At 42.5% G+C, this 20,521-nt stretch overlaps 1 protein-coding gene and 1 non-coding gene across 17 annotated transcripts in view; one reads left to right on the forward strand and one right to left on the reverse strand.

Annotated features, from left to right (window-relative positions):
* Window positions 1-20,521, reverse strand: part of SVIL (supervillin) — a 277,505-nt gene that overhangs the window by 236,859 nt on the left and 20,125 nt on the right. The window lies entirely within an intron of this gene.
* LOC112204646 (U6 spliceosomal RNA) lies at window positions 15,484-15,592 on the forward strand. Its single transcript, XR_002938319.1, has one exon. It is a non-coding gene; the product is annotated as a U6 spliceosomal RNA (small nuclear RNA).

Raw genomic sequence — 20,521 nt, forward strand, 5'->3', positions numbered from 1 at the left:
TCACTGCACTCCAGAGCCAAGCTGCTGTGTGCATCACAACTGCACACACACAAGACACCTGCAAGTGCCAGCCCTTTCCTTCTCCCGAAAAAACGTCTTTCAAAGCACCTTCTTAAATAGGAATGCCTTACTCAAATGTGAGAAAAGCCAGGATACTAATACCTACTACCAAAACAGTGGAAAAATAATACGTGCTTGGCCTATAAAAGTTCCTTACCCACATTAATCAAATCTTCTTTCTTCATTAGATCATTATCCTCATTTTAGAGGCAAGCCTAAAAGATGGAGTGTTTTGGCCTAAGACATAGTTATTGAGATAGATAGATAGATACATATATACATACATACATACATAGATACATAGATACATAGATAGATACATAGATAAAATTGCAATTCCATCTTCTAGATCCTATGATGGGCTAAGGAGCCCAGTGTCCTCTCCCATCCCATAGACAGCCCCCCCCCCACCCAGAATTGTGATGAACGAACAAAGTCAGAAGATGTAAACAAAGAAAGGAATAACAAAAATTGATATTGGCAGGGTAGTGCTTTGGGAAGCCGAGGCTGGAGGATTGCTTGAGGTTAGGAGTTTGAAGCAGCCTGGGCAACAGAGCAAGACACTGTCTCTACCAAAAAAAAAAAAAAAAAATCTTTTCTCAAATTAGCCAGGCATGGTAGCACATGCCTATAGTCCAAGCTGAAGCAGGAGGATCACTTGAGCCCAGGAGTTGGAGGCTGCAGTGAGCTATGATCACACCACTGCACTCCAACCTGGATGACAGAGTACAACCTGTCTCTTAAAAAAATAAATTGATACAGTTATTGTGAGCATGGTTACATTACAAGCATTTCCCAAAATACAATTTTTTTTTCCTGAGATCGAGTTTTACTCTGTCACCCGGGCTGGAGTTCAGTGGCATGATCTCGGCTCACTGCAACCTCCACCTCCCGGGTTCAAGTGATTCTCCTGCCTCAGCCTCCCCAGTAGCTGGGATTACAGGTGTGTGCCATCATATCCAGCTAATTTTTGTATTTTCAGTAGAGAAAGGGTTTTGCTATGTTGGCCGGGTTGGTCCCAAACTCCTAACCTCAAGTAATCCTTCCACCTCGGCCTCCCAAAGTGCGTGAGCCACTGGGCCTGGCCCCAAAATACAATTTAACGTTCTCTTAATATAACCAAAGGGGAAAAGGAAAACTAAGGAAGAACTTGGAACTTATAGGAAAGCTCAAGGTGAGAGATTCATACGCTATAAGCCGTTGGACCTAAACAGCCCGAGGGACAGAATTATAAGGAAACTGTGAATTCCTAAGGAAAGGCAGCTAGAGGAAGGGAGGGGCCTGCGTTCTCTCTCTCTGCAGGGTTGAGCGCTCCTCCATTCTGCATGCCTCGCACAATGCACGGTACTTCTGAGGGCAGAAATTTGGCAATTCTAGTGAACTGGGGTTCCAGAGCCTTGGAGAACAATTTCTGCTTGAGGTCAAGAGAGACCTCCGGGTCCCAAAGCAATGAAGACAAACTAGGAACGAAGATATGGCACCACCAACACTAGGGCTTCAGCAGCCGGAAGCAGCAGCCACTCCAGAAAGTATGGAATGTACTAGCTGCTTATTTAAAACACTAATTGATTACCAATTAGTAATTTTGAAGGTTGACTCACCTTGATGTCTCCTATGAGAAGGGGTAGTGGGAGTGAGGGATGAAAAAGTACTTATTGGGTACAATGTACACTACTCAGGGGGCAGGTACACTAAATGAGGGGTACACTAAGTGCCCTGACTTCACCACTACACAATTCATCCATGTAACCAAAAACCATTTGTTCCCCTAAAGCTGTTGAAATTTTGAAAAATTTTAAAAATAGGCCAGGCGTGGTGGCTCACGCCTGTAATCCCAGCACTTTGGGAGGTCAAGGTGGGTGGATCACCTGAGGTCAGGAGTTTCAGACCAGTCTGACCAACATGGTGAAACCCATCTCTACTAAAATACAAAAATTAGCCAGGTGTGGTGGCATGAGCCTGCAATCCCAGCTACTCAGGATGCTGAGGTGGGAGAATTGCTTGAACCCAGAAGGCAGAGGTTGCAATGAACCGAGATTGCACCACTGCACTCCAGCCTGGGCGACAGAGCAAGACTCCCTCTCAAAAAAATAAATAAAATAAAAAATAAAACCCTGCTGCATGAGCCATATCACTCCAGGAAAAAAAAAAAAAAAAAGAAGCAAATTTTGAAGGAAAATAAATCACACATTTTCTATCTAAAAAGAAGTCTAGGCGCTAGGTATAGACCTTGGGAAGCAGATGCATACAAAGTAACAATTGCTTAAAGTTGTCTTTAAGCTCTTTTCAGAATCAAGATGAATGGAAAAACTCTACACAACTGGTGACTCTGCAGTGAATCTCCCTCCGGCTGTGACTACACCTGTTTCTAGCACAAAGGAGCCGGCGGGCTGCATAAAGCACCCTCATCGAATGACACTATAAAACTGTATTTCAGTGTGCTCAGGGACAAATTGGAACAACTGGTCCACAGGCTGGATCTAACTCGGTCCTTGTCTTTGTCTAATAGCTGAATACATGAACAGATTTTAATAACTGAACTGCTGTTTGGTTGCTCTATGTTATTTTTTATTTTTTTAGAGACAGGGTCTTGCTCTGTTGCCCAGGCTAGAGTGCAGTGTGTGATCATAGCTCACTGAAGCCTCCAACTCCTGGATTCAAGCAATCCTCTTGCCTCAGCCTCTCAAGTAGCTGGAACTACTGGCATGCATCACCATGACCACCTCTTTTTGTTTGCTTGTGTTTTGTTTTTTTGAGATGGAGTCTCGCTCTGTCACCCAGGCTGAAATGCAGTGGTGCGATCTTGGCTCACTGCAACCTCTGCCTCCCTGGGTTCAAGCAATTCTCTCACCTCAGCCTCCTGAGTAGCTGGGATTACAGGCGTGCACCACCACACCGGGCTAATTTTTGTATTTTTTAGTAGAGATGGGGTTTCGCCATGTTGGCCAGGCTGGTCTTCAACTCCTGACCTCAGATGATCCACCCTCCTCGGCCTCCAAAAGTGCTGGGATTACAGGTGTGAGCCACCATGCCCAGCCCAAGTTGCTCTATTTTTAAAGATAGCTCAGGACACGCTGAAGCCATAAAAACTCACAAAGAGGTTTTGCTTTTTCAGTAAGTTCTGCTCAATTCTTTACTGAGTGTTACTGACGAGTTAGGAGGCACTGAAGGTGAAGCCAGATGAAGCCACATCTCCAGCCAAGAGTGTGGAAGGCCAGTTCAGGCCCAGGCCTCGGGGCACCTGAAGGCACCAGCAGGAGAATGTCTGCCATGCAGTGTCCTCAGGGCGTTGATGGGCTGGTAACACAGTTGGCTACTGAACAGTGATTCTAAACTCTCCTTTTCAACAAATGTGGAAGGAACTGTAAAGTGATTTGAAAAGCTTACTCTACACAAATGGGCCCTGGCTTACCAAGGAAAGGTTTCCAAACTCAGGACAGAATTGGTTTTTTTCTTCAAGAAGTGAAAAAGTAAGAGATGACACACTAGAAAGTAAAAACATAGACGAAATAAATGATTTCACCTAAAATAAGGATGGGTTCAAAGTGTAGGCTTCTACAGCAAACGCTTTGCCAAGACAGAAGCTTGGGAGTTGGCTGAAGGTGCTAGTGGGAATGTTGAGACCCTAACTTTGTTTACATATGATGGAATGCACGTAAAATAAAGATCATCCTAAGTCACGTTCTTCACAGAGCAAGCCCTTTGATGAATATTTCCCTGCAAACACTCCAACCTACCAGCAGATTCAGAGGACACCCTCTCACCAAGAAGATACATTTACAAAATCTTTCCACCCACTACAGCCTGAAAATGTCACACAGGAAAAATTCTGGGCACACTGCTCAGTGACTCCCCTCCCATAGCTTATAACACAGAGAAGAAATTCTTACTATTTCCTTTTTTTTTTTTGAGATGGAGACGTGCTCTGTCGCCCAGCCTGGAGTGCAGTAGTGCGATCTCAGCTCACTGCAAGCTCCGCCTCCCGGGTTCACACCATTCTCCTGCCTCAGCCTCCTGAGTAGCTGGGACTACAGGCGCCCACCACCACACCCGACTAGATTTTTGTATTTTTAGTGGAGACGGGGTTTCACCACCGTGTTAGCCAGGATGGTCTCAATCTCCTGACCTCATGATCCGCCTGCCTCGGCCTCCCAAAGTGCTGGGATTACAGGCGTGAGTCACTGCGCCTGGCCACTATTTCCATTCTTTATGTGAGCCAGGAGTTACCTGTGGCACCCCTACCCCCACCTGCAATCACGATTTCAGTCCTGTTGGTTATTTGAGTATTAACAAAAACAAGCTTGAGAAGCACTGCACCTTAGCCCATCGCTTCAAGGCTCACCTGACTGTTCTCAGAAGGAAGGACACAAGCTGTAGACCCAGCTGGTAGGGCCACCTTCCTCTCCACGCTCCAGCCCTGCCGCCTGTGTTTAAGCTGATGCAGGGCTGAAGTGTGCGCACAGGTATGGATCATATTTGCGTGTTACAGTGGACATGTATGGCTTTTGCCTGCATTATACCCCTCTGTTCATCTGGAAATTCTTCCTCTCCCCTTATAACCATACCCCACCCACCCCTCACTGCAAAAATAGACCATACACAGACCCACTCCTCTGTCCACAGCCAAAGAGATTCCTTCCACAAGACTTGATTTAGTAGCACTAGAAGAAAGATGGTCTCTCTTTTTTCTTTTTGGGTTGAAGCTGGAAAAGCTTCCAGGGGCCACCTCTCAGGCCCCTGTACTCCAAGAGAGAATAAGGCCAATACCCAAAAAACTCTTGAGTTCCATCTGCAGCCAGCCTCATCATTGGATTTTCCTATTATTCATGTCAACAAATTCCATGTTTTGCTTAAGCTAGTTTGAGTTTGAGAGAAGAGAGAGATGTATAACGCCCAAGTTTCCTCAAGAGACTTAGAGTTGCCTATGATTTCATTCATTGAAATAGGGAAATAAAATAAGGAAATAACAGGGAAAATTTTAATTTTCCCTATTGAAACTGAAAATAGGGAAATAAAAAAAATTGTATCTAGTAATGTATCCAGTTACCATTTTCTATTAAAATAGATTCTTCATTTGTGTAGGAAATCATTCACCACAAATACATATTCATAAAATAGTTACTTATGTTTTGCAGAAAATTATTGCAACTTGACACTTGAAATCTTATAAGTAAATGGTTCAATTATAAGGCCCCAAGCTATCTTTTGTGGCTGACATTCTAATGTATTTGGAAGACCAAATAAAATGTTTCTAAATGAATAATCTCACGTCAGACAAGATATGGTGGCATGTTAAAAAGTAAAGAGCTATAGGCTGGGCGCGGTGGCTCACGCCTGTAATCCCAGCACTTTGGGAGGCCGAGGCAGATGGATCACCTGAGGTCAGGAGTTCGAGACCAGCCTGGCCAACAGGGTGAAACCCCATTTCTACTAAAATAAACAAAAATTAGCCGGGCGTGGTGGCGGGTGCCTGTAATCCCAGGTACTCGGGAGGCTGAGGCAGGAGAATCACTTGAACCCGGGAGGTGGAGATTGCAGTGAGCTGAGGTCACACCACTGCACTCCAGCCTGGGTAATAGAGCGAGACTCCATCTCCAAAAAAAAAAAAAAAAAAAGTAAAGAGCTTTAAAAGTGTGTCACAATGAACCGTCCCATACTATAACTTCATAAAGGACAGAGGAGGTGCTACATTTTGAATAAATGTTCCATCAAAATAAGAAAAAATTATTCAAAGAAAAAAAAATCCACATTCAACAGTGCAACCAGAGTCTTCTTACAGCATTTATATGTCTCACTGGATCTAAGACAAAAACCAACCACACTGACCTCCCTGCTGGGTTCTGCGTGAGATTAACAACTGCATGGACCCACAGAGCAGCCACGGGCTCTGTGTTTCTGAGCTCACTCAGATACTCCCTGGATACTGAGCAAAGCTGCAGCCAATATCAGGAAGTTAGCTCAGATCACACGTTCACGAGGTTTATCAGCTGTAGAAATTATCAATAAAATTATTCCATTTCATAAAGAAGGCAAGGTTCTGTCCTTTGGAAACCCTAACAGCCATCAGTTCAAAACTTATTACAGAGACACTGAAAATGAATCCCTAAACAAGCACAGCTCACAGACCTTTGACCTTTGATGACTTTGAATTATCTGTGGACAATCTGCTCACCCAGATAGTTCCTGTCCCCACGCAGCTGTTCTCTGAGCTGTCCCTGGTGCAAACTCTCAAACACTCAGCCCATCATAGATACCTTCATTTATTTTGAAGTTGCCTCTTTGACTTCAGACTTTAGGAGAAAAAGGGTAGAATCTTACTGATCTCACTACCTGGCCCAGATTCTAAGGCAACTTGACAGGCTGCCTCACAAATATTCGTTCAATGAATGAGTCTTATTTCCTTTCACTTTGCTGTAAAAAGAGAACGCATCTTGGATCTTAGGCTCTCGTCCAAGACAGTTCAAAAATGTGAAGGGGCCCCATGTAAGCGACGGTGCAATGTGAAAGGATCTAGGCATTTATTTTTAATAGAGAAAAAAGAGAGAGCTTAGTTTCTGTAAAAGCAAAAACAAAATTCTAACCTTGAAACAGATTCAGGATTATTCCTCCATTTTCATAATTTTTCTCTGCTATTTTTAAAGTTTCTCTGGGTTCATTATTTAACGTTCCCTCTTAACACTGGATTTGAGGGTAACCTGGATCACCGTGAGGGTGAAACGCCAGATGCTGAGCATTTCTGTGCTTCCCCTTCCCCAGACCAGCCCCCCACTGCTCCAGAGATGTCAGGCCTTTCTCCTTCTCCACCACCTGGTGCCAGAAACCCTGCACCTGACAATCGCATCTTCCACCCCAAATGCATCACTCTTTTCCACTCATGTTCTGCTCATTCATGGCAAGTGAAGCAGAGAAGGGGAGGGGAATAGAACACAGGCCTTCTGTCAGCTGGTTCTCCAAATGCACGCCAGCAGCCCCTGTGGCTGGGGCTCCGACAAAGGGCCTGGCCTGGGGCCAGCAGACTCGTGGAACCAGCAGGCAGGCATCAGAAGGATCCAGACACCAGCGTCCAGGGGGATTCTCAAGATTGCCTGCAGGTAGCCGTGCCCTGCAATGTGGGGTGTTTCTCATCCCAAATGGGATTCCTCAGTGGCCCTGACAAACAGTTGGGGAAAGTTAATAGTAAAGGCCAAGTCTCTCCTCCAAAGTCCCTGTCAGGTGGGCTCTTGTTTTTTTGGGGGAAGGAGCCCAGGGTCTAGATCAGTCGCCCAGGGTCTAGATCAGTCGCCCAGGCTGGGGTGCACTGGTGTGATCACAGCCCACTTCAGCCTCAAACTCCTGGGCTCAAGCGATCCTCTGACCCCAGCCTCCTGAGTAGCTAGGACCACAGCCACATGACACCACCCCAGCTAATTTTTTTATTTTTTGTAGAGATGGGGTCTCTCCCTATGTTGGCCAGGCTGATCTCGAATTCCGGGCATCAAATAATTCTCCCGCCTCGGCCTCTCAAAGTGCTAGGATTACAGGCATGAGCCACTGTGCCTAGCCTCAGGTGGGTTCTTGAACTGTTCATTAATATCCTAGTTCACTGGTACTTCCTGCTCCAGTGGGCTGGGCGCCTCAGCCTACCATGCTCAAAATCGCAACCACTCCTCCCTCAGCCACGTCTGTGCTTTCTCATAAGTTTTCCAAGTTTTTAGAGCTCACGCCACTCCCTAAACTTGCAGTGTCGTGTGTGTGTGTATGTGTGTTCACCGAGGAACTGAGCATGCACCAAACTGTGCCACAAAATATGTTGTCTTACAAATAATTTTGAAATGTTTATACCATGTCTCTCTCACTAGCAGAAATGACTTTCTCATGCTTTCTCTCTCTTTTTTTCTGTAGAGATAGGCTCTCACTACATTGCCCAGGCTGGTCTGGAACTCCTGGCCTCAAGTGATTCTCCCACTTCAGCCTCCCAAAGTGCTGGCCTCTTCTTTTTTAATCCTCCAAAGCATCTAACATGGGTTCTCATGTAGAGCAGGTCTCAATAATTTCTTCACCAAATTCTGCTTAAAATTTAATTTCTCAGTTTATTGATCATTTGATCATTTCCCCCCGCAAATTGTTCCCTTCATTCACAACCACGATCATCATTTATTGGTGAAACTGAATTCTACACTTGACCCCTCCTTGGCCATTCAGGTACCTGTTCAACGTCACTGCCCCCTCCATCCTAGAGGACAACTCAGAGTGACTCAAGCCCTACCTAATCTCCCAAACCAAAAGACATGCAGACACCTCTCAGGAGTCCTGGGGATTTTCAGGGGGTTGGGGAAGGGAACAGGGAACTCCTTTAACTCCTACTACATTTAAAGAAGCAATTTAAAAAATTGCTTCTCGCTTATGTGACAGATTGAGATGTATGCAATCGATCTGTCTAAGCCATGTATATTTGGTGCTGATTTTTAAAGCAGGGTATTAATGCCTTTGAAATGTAATGAGACTAGGAATGAGAGCCTCCCAATTTTTTAAAATATAGTAATATAAACCTTGAAGTAGCATTGGAAGTTCTTTATCCCTGGATATTGGAAATTAAAGGAAAAATGCAAGGGGTCATTTTCTCCTCCAATTTGCAACTTTCCCAAAGAGATTTTGGGTATGGCCAAAGTTAATGTAAATATTAACTTTATTCACGGACAAAAGGATAAAGGTGTGTGTGGCTGGCTGAATAATGGACCCCCAAAAGATATCCACATTCTAATTCCTGGAAACTGTGAATATTACCTGACACGGCAAAGATTCTGTAGATGTGATAAATTGAAGGATCTTGAGATGAGGAAATGATCCTAGATATTCTGGAGGGCCCCATGTAACCATCAGGGTCCATACAGAAAGGAGGCAAAGGGAGAATATAGACTGTTCTTCCCACTTTTCTGTAGGTATCGTGTTTTCAAAATTTAAAAAGTTGCAAGAAAAAATTCAAAGGAAAGAAAATTTAAATGTCTCCAAATCTTTTTTTTTTTTTTTAAGTTCGGGATACAAGTGCAGAATGTGCAGGTTTATTAGATAGGTAAACGTGTGCCATGGTGGTTTGCTGTGCCTATCAACCCATCATCTAGGTTTTAAGCCCCGTATGCATTAGCTATTTGTCCTAATGCTTTCCCTCCCCTTGACCCGCAACCCCCGAAAGGCCCCAGTGTGTCATGCTCCCCTCCCTATGTCCATGTGTTCTCCTTGTTCAACTCCTACTTATGAGTGAGAACATGTGGTGTTTGGTTTTCTGTTCCTGCATAAGTTTGCTGAGGACGATGGCTTCTGGCTTCATCCATGTCCCTGCAAAGGACATGATCTCATTCCTTTTTATGCCTGCATAGTATTCCATGGTGTATATGTGCCACATTTTCTTTGTCCAGTCTATCACTGATGGGCATTTAGGCTGATTCCATGACTTTGCTATTGTAAATAGTGCTGCAATGAACATATGTGTGCATGTTTCTTTATAATAGAATAATTGATTTATATTCCTTTGGGTATATACTGAGCTACTTTTAATAAATCGACTTGGCTGGGCATAGCAGCTCATACCTGTAGATTGACGGGCATTTGGATTGGTTCCATGTCTTTGCTATTGTAAATAGTGCTGCAATAAACATGTGTGTGCATGTGTCTTTATAGTAGAATGATTTATATTCCTTGGGGTATATACTCAGTAATGGGATTGCTGGGTCAAATGGTATTTCTGGTTCTAGATCCTTGAGGAATCACCATACTGTCTTCCACAATGGTTGAAGTAATTTACATTCCCACCAACAGTGTAAAAGCATTCCTATTTCTCCACATCCTCTCCAGCATCTGTTGTTTCTTGACTTTTTAATAATCACCATTCTGACTGGTGTGAGATGGTATCTCATTGTGGTTTTAATTTGCATGTCAGATCAGTAATGTCGAGCTTTTTTTCATATGTTTGTTGGCTGCATACATGTCTTCTTTTGAGAAGTGTCTGTTCATATCCTTTGCCCACATTTTGATGGGGTTTTTTTTTTCCTTGTAAATTTGTTTAAGTTCCTTGCAGATTTTGGATATTAGACCTCTGTCAGATGGGTAGATTGCAAAAAGTTTCTCCCATTCTGTGGGTTGCCTGTTCACTCTGATGATAGTTTCTTTTGCTGTGCAGAAGCTCTTTAGTTTAATTAGATTGGTTTCTGTTGCAATTGCTTTTGGTATTTTTGTCATGAAGTTCTTTGCCCATGTCTATGTCCTGAATGGTATTTCCTAGGTTTTCTTCTGGGGTTTTTATAGTTTTGGGTTTTATATTTAAGTCTTCAATCCATCATGAATTAATTTTTGTATAAGGTGTAAGGAAGGGGTCCAGCTTCTGTTTTCTGCATATGGCTAGCCAGTTTTCCCAGCACTGTTTAACAAATAGGGAATCCTTCCCCACTGCTTTTTTGTTGTTTGGTTTGTCGAAGATCAGATGGTTGTAGATGTGAGGTATTATTTCTGAGGTCTCTGTTCTGTTCCATTGGTTTATATGTCTGCTTTGGTACCAGTACCATGCTGTTTTGGTTACTGTTGCATTGTAATATAGCTTGAAGTCAGGTAGGTGATGACTCCAGCTTTGTTCTTTTTGCTTAGGATTATCTTGCCTATACGGGCTCTTTTTTGGTTCCATGTAAAAATTAAAGTAGTTTCTATCTAATTCTGTGAAGAATGTCAGTGGTAGTTTGATGGGAATAGCATTGAATCTATAAATTACTTTGGGCCGTATGGCCATTTTCACAGTATTGATTCTTCTTATCCATGAGGATGGAATGTTTTTCCATTTGTTTGTGTACTCTCTTATTTCCTTGAGCAGTGGTTTGTAGTTCTCCTTGAAGAGGTCCTTCACATTCCTTGTTAGCTGTATTCCTAGGTATTTTATTGTCTTTGTAGCAATTGTGATTGGGAGTTCATTCATGATTTGGCTCTCTGCTTGTCTGTTGTTGGTTTATTCGAATGCTTGTGATTTTTGCATATTGATTTTGTATCCTAAGTAAATGTCTCCAAATTGTATGCCATTAATTTGCCCTTAAACCAAATTTCTATTAATTCCTACATCTGCTTGCTTGAAGATATCTGTGGTAGCAGTGGTAATAGTGACAGCAGTAGCAGTGGTAATTAATAAGACCAAAGAAATTATATTTTACAGACTAGAAGTGCTTTTAAAATAATGATTAAATGGATTATAGTCAGTTTAAAATAATGTGGTATGTTTACAAATAATAATAGCTGAAGCTATCTTTAAAACAGTGAGTATATGCCAGGCACTGTGCTAAGGACTTTTCGTGTATTATTTCATTTATACTCTTATGATTTATAACCTAGGTCACTATTATCATCCCCATTTCATAAATGAGAAAATGAAGGCTTAGAACAGTCACATGGCTAGTAAATATCAGGGCTGTGATTTAAACTCATGTAGTCTGGCCCGCTAAAATGATGGTAAAAATAACTTTAAAAAAAATGTACAGGCCATGTGCGGTGGCTCACGCCTGTAATCCCAGCACTTTGGGAGGCCGAGGCAGGTGGATCACGAGGTCAGGAGATGGAGACCATCCTGGCTAACATGGTGAAACCCCGTCTCTACTAAAAAATAGAAAAAATTAGCCAGGCATGGTGGCGAGCGCCTGTAGTCCCAGCTACTCGGGAGGCTGAGGCAGGAGAATGGCGTGAACCTGGGAGGCGGAGCTTGCAGTGAGCCGAGATCGTGCCACTCCACTCCAGCCTGGGAGACAGAGTGACACTCCATCTCAAAAAAAAAAAAAAAAAAAAAAAAAAGTACAAATTTACATCAGCGAAGAGAAAACAATCAGTCATCAGAAAACAAAAGATTTTGGCCACGTGCGTTAGCTCACGCCTGTAATCCCAGCACTTTGGGAGGCCGAGGTGGGCGGATCACCTGAGTTCAGGAGTTCAAGACCAGCCTGGCCAACATGGTGAAACCCTGTCTTTACTAAAAATACAAAAATTAGCCAGGCGTGGTGGCGGGCGCCTGTAATCCCAGCTACTTGGGTGGCTAAGGCAGGAAAATTGTTTGAACCTGGGAGGCAGAGGTTGCAGTGAGCCGAGATTGCACCACTACACTCCAGCCTGGGCAACTCCGTCTCAAAAAATTTAAGAAAAGAAAAAGAAAACGAAAGATTTTGACATTTCTGGAAGATGAATATAACCATAAAACACGCAAATATAAAAGAAAAACAATGCAGAATGCTATAAAAAGTATACAGTGTGCACGCCTTGCTGGGAAGCCTGCTGGGTGTGGGTGGAGCTCACTGGAGCTCACTGGAGATCTGTTCACAGGTTTGCTCTACTGAGAAAAACACAAGAAAAAGCAAAGAAAACAAAACAGCCAATAGAACAAAAACAAATTCAACAACAAAAAAATCAAACAAAAAACCTGCCGAACGAATTTTAAAAGATGATTACACAATAAAAAGTTCAATAGAAGAGTACAAAGATAATGTTAGGGAAGTCTCCCAGAACACAAAGCAAAAGAACAAAAACACAAAAAATTGAAGAAAAGATTAAAAAGCCAGAGAAGGAACCGAAGAAGCCTAACATTTGACCAATCAGAGTTCTAAAAACCACAGAAAAACATGGGGCAGGGGGAAGAGGAAGAAATTATCAAAGAAATAATACAGTTTGAGTACCCCTTATCCAAAATGCTTGAGACCAGAAGTGTTTCAGATTTCAGACGCTTTTGGATTCTGGAATACTTACATTGTACTTACCAGCTGAGCATCTCTAATCCAAAACTCTGACACCCTAAGTGCTCCAATGAGCATAACCTTTGAGTGTCGTGTCATGTTGGCACGCAAAAAGTTTCGGATTTCAGAGCATTTCAAATGTTTGAATTAGGGATGCTTAACCTGTACAAGAAAACTCCCCAGAGCTAAGGTGACAAGTAAGTTTTTAGACTTCAAGATGTTTGCTGTTTATCCATGTGTTACCTCTCAGCTGCAGATACCCTTCTTTGCCTTCCTTTGAATTACGGGAGCTGGACGTGGTCAATGTCTCTCCTTTGCCAGCTGACATCAGGTTAAGCTTTGCTGGTTGAGGGTGCTGGAGAAGTCGTGCAGGAGGAAGCGACTTTTCTCCTATGGGGTATGCTCTCACCAGCTTGTGCCTGCAGCAGCTAGCAGCCTGTGGTATACCCAGGGGCGTCACCCCAGTGAGTTTCAGCAGCACCCTGCAGGTGGTTCCCAGTAAGTCTGGCAGACACCCCAGCAGGCAGCATCCTCACAAGGTTCAGTAGAGCAAACCTGTGAGCAGGTCTCCAGTGAGTACCCCCAGCACCCAGCCGGCTCCCAGCAAGGCTTGCAGGCACCCAGTGGGTGGGTGGTTTCTAGCAGTTTTTTAAACACCAGAGCAGGAGGTATCCCACATGGGATAGCATGCAACTCCTCCCCAAACTGTGCTGCCTCAATGGGCCACGGAGCCATGCCCTGAGATCTGAATTTCAGATTTGGGGGTGCGCGAGAGGCAGCCGCTTCTGAACTCGATCTTGCCTCAGCCCTAGAGGGAGGGGCTGCTCAATGTATGTGTCACTCACATTCTTTCTTAATTTTTTTTTTTTTTTTTTTGGAGGCAGGGTCTCACTCTGTTGCCTAGGCTGGAGTGTGATCATGGCACACTGCAGCCTCAAACTCCTGAGCTCAAGCAATCCTCCCACCTCAGCTTCCTGAGTACGTGGGACTACAGGTGCGTGCCACCATGCCCGGCTAACTTTTTAATTTTTTGTAGAGACAGGGTTTCACTATATTGCCCAGGCTGGTCTCAAACACCTGGGCTCAAGCGATCTGCCCACCTTGGCCTCCTCCCAAAGTGTCGGGATTATAGGCGTGAGCCACCACGCCCAGCCAACCATTCCTGTATTCTTTACAGCTCTCTTTTCCTTTTAGTAGTTAATCCCCTGCTACAAATCAATGATTGTTTAAAGTTTCCCTGTTCAAATCTGTGTGATTTTTGTGTGAAGAGAACCTGACTGATACACCCACTGACTACCAAACTCAATAAATGAGCAAAGACTCACATTTAGACATCTCACTGTCAAATTACTATATAATTGTATTAATAATTATTGCAGAATATTGAGGAATAAAGAGAAAGAAACTCTAGTAGCTTTCAAAAAGGAAAAAAGAGTCAGTTAATAACAAACACAGACCAGCATGTGCCTTTTCAAATCTGCAACAATATGGCAAGATTTTTGAAGGTTAAAGAAAAATTTATTTCAAGCCTAGAAACCCATACCAATCATAGTAAAGACATTTTCAAACGCGTAAGACTCAGAAAGTGAGCCTCAATCAGAATAAGTCACTTAAGACTATTAAATATATTTCAAAAAAAATCAATGTAAAACACAGGCAAAGAGATGTGGCATCCAACACATGGTAGAACAAAGCCTTGAATTTAAGGAAAATTAACAACTGCAAGTCTAGGAAGCCATGAGGACATCAGTGAGTGGAATCCGTAAAGAATGTCTTCAAAAAGAATGCATTTATTTCAGGCAATAGACAAATGGGTTAAAAACTAGAGGATTTGAGGGAAATAGTCAAGGAGGCACAATTCTTCCCTCAACAAGGCACACACACCAAAAAAACAAACCAATAAAAAAACTCAAGGGGGCCAGAATGGCGGCTCATGCCTGCAATCCCAGCACTTTTGGAGGCTGATGGGGGCGGATCACCTGAAGTCAGGAGTTCGAGACCAGCCTGGCCAACATGGTGAAACCCTGTCTCTACTAAAAATACAAAAATTAGCTGGGCATGGTGACGCACGCCTGTGGTCCCAGCTACTGTGGAGACTGAGGCAGGAGAACCACTTGAACCTGGGAGGTGGAAATTGTTCTGTGGTGAGATCGTGCCACTGCACTCCAGCCTGGGTGACAGAGCAAGACTATGTCTCAATAAATAAATAAACCTCAAGGGAAAACAAATGCCACCAACAAAAAGCAGGAGAGACATGGTTCAAATGCGCCATGACTGGACAGGTGACACTACTCACGCCTGTAATCCCAGCACTTTGGGAGGCCAAGGCGGGCGGATCACCTGAGGTCAGGGGTTCTAGCCCAGCCTGGCCAACATGGTGAAACTCCGTTTCTACTAAAAATGCAAAAATTAGCCAAGTGTGGTGGTGCACCCTGTAATCCCAACTACTCAGGAGGCTGAGGCACAAAAATCACTTGAACTCGGGAGGTGGAGGTTGCAGTGAGCCGAGATCACGCCATTACACTCCAGCCTGGGTGACACAAAGTGAGACTCTGTCTGAAGAAAAAAAAAAAAAAAGTGCCATGATTTAGAGCAACTGGTAAAAATTAGCAGAATGAACTCAATTGGAAAAGATATTAGAGCAGCTGGGCACGGTGGCACATGCCTGTAATTCCAGCACTTTGGGAGGTCAAGGCGGGTGGATTACAGTACATGTACTAAAATTGGAATGATATACTAAAATTGGAAGATCAGCATGACCCCTGCGCAAGGATGACATGCAAATTCATGACGTGTTCCATATTTTTTATATATTTTAATAAAAATATAAAAATTTAAAAAATTTTAAAGAAAAAGATATTAAGAACTATCTATTTTGAGTGATGCCACAGTTGTGATATTAGAATTATAGAGAGGGAAGTATAATCACAGCAAGAACTGCTTGGCTCTTCTACAGACAGTATTTACATTAACACTGCTCATTGGCTTGTGCTGCGGTTTGGATATTCGACCCTTTGGAACATTGTTGAAATCTGATCCTCTATGTTGGAGGCGGTGCCTAATGGCAGGTGTTTAGGTCATGGGCGTGGATTCCTCATGAATAGATTAATGCTCTTTCTGGGGGGCGGGGAGGCAGTGAGTGAATTTTTGCTCTATTAGTTCCCAGGAGAGCTGGTTGTTAGAAAGAGCCTGCGACCTTAGCTGGTTGTTAGAAAGAGCCTGGGACCTTCTTCCTCTCTCTCGCCTTCTCTCTCGCTATCTGATCTCTGCACATGCCAGCTCCTCTCTGCCTTTCAGTATGTGTGGAAGCAGCCTGAGGCTTTCCCCAGATGCCCAATCTTCCAGCAGCAGAATCGTGAGCCAAATAAAACTCTTCTTTATAAATTACCCAACCTCAGGTATTTTATACCCCTTTAGTGTATAAGGGACTAAGACAGCTTGCAACCTTTAGACTCAATCAATGGGCAATGCAAGGAAAATATTTCCAGATAGAGAAGGCAAATGTTATCAGACTCAACACTAAAAATAAAGACATAGCTGAGAAAAGCTGAAAGATGGACAACAGGAAAAGAGAGGAATGTGGAAGGCTAGTGGTACTAGTCCCCTCATCTTATAAAATTTGGCACCTAATAGGTAGGAAATAAATGCAACAAGATATAGAGGTTTATGAACATTAAAACTGCAATGGTAGGGCTGGGCACGGTGGCTCAAGCCTGTAATCCCAGCACTTTGGGAGGCTGAGGCGGGTGGATCATTTGAGATCAGGAGTTCGAGACCAGCCTGGCCAACATGGTGAAACCCCGTCTCTACTAAAAATACAAAAAAATTAGCTGGGTGTGGTGGCGGGCACCTGTAATCCCAGCTACTCAGGAAGCTGAGGTAGGAGAATTGCTTGAACCTGGGAGGCAGTTGCAGTGAGCCAAGGTGGCACCACTGCACTCCAGCCTAAGCGACAGAGTGACAGTCCATCTCAAAAAAGAAAAAAAAAAAACAAACTGCAGTGGTAATCAAGAGAGGAATTCATGTACTGATAAAACTAAGAAGTTTTACATGCCTCTGTGTGTGTGTGTGTGTGTGTGTGTGTGTGTGTGTGTGTGTGCATGTGAACGTGGTCTGTCAAACAGACAGAGGCAACCCAAAGCACATACATCAGAAGTGGCTGAGTGAGGAGTTATACAACTATTAGTAATAACCACTAAAATAATTTTAACAGGAACCATTAAAAATGTGTTGCTTCTGGAACAAAGCTATTGCTTTTCATTTACAACATTCCTCCATGATCTGATTTTTTCAGCCATGTTCATGAATCACTTTGAAAATAATCCTGTGTGTAGGAGTCAGCAAATTTTTTTTTCTGTAAATAACCAGATGGTAAATATATTTTAGGCAGTATGGGCCATACAGGTCTCTGTCACAACTCTGCAACTTGGCTATTCTGGGGCAAATAGACAATTCATAAATGAATGAGTGTAGCTGTGTTCCAATAAAACTTTATTTACACAACAGGTGGCAAGAGGGATTTGGCCTGCAGGCTGCTATTTGCCGACCACTGATCTACTCCAGCATTTCCCAAACTATGTACTACAGGATACTCCAATACACGTGAAGCTTTTCCTCCAAAAGAGGGAGAGTTTCCAGTTCAAAGAGTTTAGAAAATGCTAGGTTTAAAAATGTTAAGCAGATTTCTTTACTTCAAGGCTTCTTGCAGTCTCTAATGTGCTTATGAGCTTTTGGAAGCCGAATATGGAATAGAATTCAGCACACAGCATTTCTCCAATTTCCATGGATATACTGGAGAAGCACCCAATCAATGATATCTCAAGGGCCACTAGTGTTGGGTGGGAAGGCTTGGGAAGCAATGTCATCATCTAATTCCTACCTTGTATAGACAGAAAAATGAGGTTTAGAGAGTGGGAAGTTACTTGGCTGAGGCTACTCAGCTAGACGGTGTCAGAACTGGGACTGGAACCCAGGCAGCTTAGGGTTGTTGCTGCCATTTCAGAGGGCCATTCATTCATTTAGATGGCCCCATAACAAACCAGTGCAAAGCTATCCTGAGTCATCTCCATCCCGAGGGATTTTCCGGAAGGCACTTTGAAATTACATAACGACATAGATGAACCAATACTTAAACCTCAAAAAAGGCGAAGACTATGGGTTCAGATTTTATTATTTTATTTAGAAACATCATGAGGTGAGGTGAACTGATTGGACACATTCACCACGAGTCTTTCCTAATTTCTAATACAAGGTGGAGCAATAGAAAAAAAACAGAAAATAAGGAGAACAAAGTCTTTTTCTCAACTTTTTTAGGATTCTAGACTATACTATTCAGTGTTACTAAAGCACACTTTGTATTTTATGAATCATCAGTGATGAGTAAGTACAGATTAAGCTCTATCTGAACATGCAGCAATGTACAAAGCACAGAGCAAGAGTTTTGGAGATAAAAGAAAGTTTAGGAGGATCAGAGACAAAAGAAAAAGGCTTGGCCGGGCGTGGTGACTCATGCCTGTAATCCCAGCTCTTTGGGATGCTGAGGTGGGAGGATTGCTTGAGCTCAGGAGTTCAAGACCAGCCTTGGGAACATGGTGAGAGCCCATCTCTACAAAACAATTAAAAATTAGCTGGGCATGGTGGCACACAGCTGTGGTCCCAGCTACTCAGGAGGCTGAGGTGGGAGGGTCACTTGAGCCTAGGAGGTTGAGACTGCACCACTGCACTCCTGCCTGGGTGACAAAGAAAGACCTTGTCTGAAATTAAAAAAAAAAAAAAAAAAAAAAAAAAGAAGAAGAAGAAAAAGAAAAGAAAAAAGAGAAGGAAGGAAGAAAAAGACTTGAGAAACCTAAGATCTAAGTAAACACCCCTAATATTTTGTGAAGGCAGTACAAAAATATGAACTAAAGCAATATAACTCTAAACAAAGAAACGGTCAGAATATAAATTGAACTTTAAACAAAAAAAGAGGAGGAGTTTAATCAGGGTCCAGGCAAGGTAAGTATATCCACTCTGAAAATAACATCTTGGTTCATAAGTTGGTTTCTGAATTCTAGAATGCTTTATATCATTATTTTGTATTCAACACACAAACCACCCATTCCATTTTCTTCATATTTTTCAGGTGTCATTTCATAGCCTATGATGATTAATTGAGATGGATTTTTGAAAACCTTCCTAGCCAACTTAGCTAAGGGACAGCTTTCCCCTAACACTCTCGTGATTGGTGTGAAAATGAAACCTGCTCCTTCCAGAACAATGAGAATGCTGCCTCTGCCGACAACATTCCCATCCAACTAAGATCAAGCCAGATTGCTCTTGAGTCATTGGTTAGTAACCCATGGGAAGAGGAAGAGTAGCTGCAGTTGACCTATAAACTCTGCCTTGGCCTTGTCCCAAGCTAACCCCTATTACAACCCACAGACTGTCCCTGGAGTCAGAAGTTGTCCCCAGACTTGTCCTAATGGCCTAGCACAGTGGGAAGTTGTCCAAGAGTCATGGTCATCAAGAGACCTTCAGAGACCACTTAATTGTACAAGACTTTATTTGCCAAACTCCTACAATTCCTGAGTGCCGTGGGACAAGGCAAGGAAGATGTAGTTGCTGGGCAAGAAAAGTGAGCAACCATCTAGTTATTGATACAAGGTTCCTAGGTTCAAATGCAAGTAGCCCCTGGCCTGTGCTGTCCAATACAAGAACCAATGGGCACACATGGCTACTTAAGTTGGCGAATGCAACTGAGGAACTGAATGTCAACTTTTAATTAATTTCATGTGATTTTATTTAAATGTAAAAACTGAAGCAATGTAAAATATGTTCCATTAAACATTAATGCATTGCTTTGGTAGAACTACATTTCACTTTAAATACTATATTGCTTAAAATATTATTTGGCGCATTGTAGCAGATGAGTCTACAAAGGAAAGCATCACTGATCTACTTGGTGTCAATGAAGTGTTTCCATTTAAATGTTTTTTTCTAAACACTGATGTAACACTGTAATGTGTTCATATGAATATTTTGCACGGACAGCACAAGTTATGGTGATAACTATGTAAATCATAATTGGTAATTATATCAAAATACTTGTTTTAATTAAGATATAATTACATTGTTTCTCTAGTTTATAAAATAAATATGGCCAATTTTTCTAATTTATCACTTTGAAAATTTTGTAGCAGTCCTAACACAGAGACACTTTCCAAAGCCTTAGGACTGATACAAAATCCAGTGGAGACACATAAATTAATAATACAATCAGAACAGTCAAGAAAAAAAGAGACAGGAGAGGAAGGTAAGCAAAAAGCGACATAATCAATGGCAATCATAATTTGCTGTGGCAGAGCAAAAGGAGAAAGCTGTGTGTTACATAAAAAGTCAAAGATAATAAAGCAGAAAATATTAACAGACAATTTCAGCAAAAACATAGTGAATTTGATGCCATCTCCCCTCGACAGTCAAAAACAGATCAATGAAATTAGTCACTCAAAATCAGAATGGCCAAAAAAATTGTTTTAATGATTTTTTACATCTCAGCTCATAACTCTGGCCAGTTATAAAACATCTTGGATTCTTGAACCAGTTTATGGAACTGCTGAAAGAAATAGAAAACCAGAAATGATTGATCATGTGTTCTTTGCCAATGATCTCTGGTTGAATCATAGAAGAATTTTTACAAACATTCACTGTACAGTTAGCTACAATGCAGGATTTTCTTTACAAAAAAAGAATGCTTGCCG

This window comes from Pan troglodytes, chromosome 8, assembly GCF_028858775.2.
Source record: "Pan troglodytes isolate AG18354 chromosome 8, NHGRI_mPanTro3-v2.0_pri, whole genome shotgun sequence".
NCBI lineage: Eukaryota > Metazoa > Chordata > Mammalia > Primates > Hominidae > Pan > Pan troglodytes.